Source organism: Rhagoletis pomonella, unplaced genomic scaffold, assembly GCF_013731165.1.
Source record: "Rhagoletis pomonella isolate Grant_MI unplaced genomic scaffold, Rhpom_1.0 Rhpom_scaffold_00005, whole genome shotgun sequence".
NCBI lineage: Eukaryota > Metazoa > Arthropoda > Insecta > Diptera > Tephritidae > Rhagoletis > Rhagoletis pomonella.
Window position 1 is genome coordinate 71,332,590 of NW_023458559.1, and position 930 is coordinate 71,333,519.

The window sequence follows — 930 nt, forward strand, 5'->3', positions numbered from 1 at the left end:
AATCAACGCAACGCAAAAAGTCATTTGTCATCCACGCAATGGCACTACAATTTGTTGCACGTTTAAAGAGCGTAAAAGTGATTGGGTATTTGAAGACGAGTTTGATCATAGCATTGACAGAATGCCTGCTTCCTGGTTGAGGCATACAAGACAGCTGTAGTATGCGTAGTTAGCAACAAATTCTATTTGCTTGCTTGTAAGTATAGCAGATAATGCGATCAACTTAGAAAATAAAAGCAAACAAGGTATGCCAGTTGTAGCATGTGTGTGTCTATAAATGTATGTATGTGTGCATGTATGCTGCAAATATGATTGATCACCGCTGTTGGCCAACATTTCCCAGGAGGATTTGCTTAGCTCTGACGCAGTTTCTACTGTGCGTGCGAATATGAAAAAAATAAACATTTACGAAAGCAGTTATTGTGCAACACAGGCGTCCTGCAAATTATGTTTCAACGATTTTGTCTTTCATTGCAATTTTTTATTTATATTTTTATTGTCTGACCATTGACAAATTGCAGACGATGACTAAGCGCTTTCAATGTCGCGCTCCTTTTCACCAAATTTGTTTTTGTTTTGTCTCTACTTTTTCGCATTTTACTAAACCCGTACCCACATGCCTTCAGTGCGCTACGCACAAATATGCAACGAAAATTTTTGTTACACATAAAAATTCCAGCACGTTTGTGAAATAAACAAAAAAAGTAAAGAGCAAATGGCAGTTGGAAGTTGGAAGTTGGCGGCGAGTCATGTTTTGGGTGTGTGCTTCTGCCTTGCAAGCTGACTTATTTTCACTTGAGCACGTCTTTGCGCCCACTTAACATTTGGTTTTTAAAATTTTTTATAATTTTTTAATATTTTTCAAGTTTTTGCTTTGGTACTTATAATTGCTGTGACGCTAGCGCTGTGTGTGGTGCACTAAAAATAATG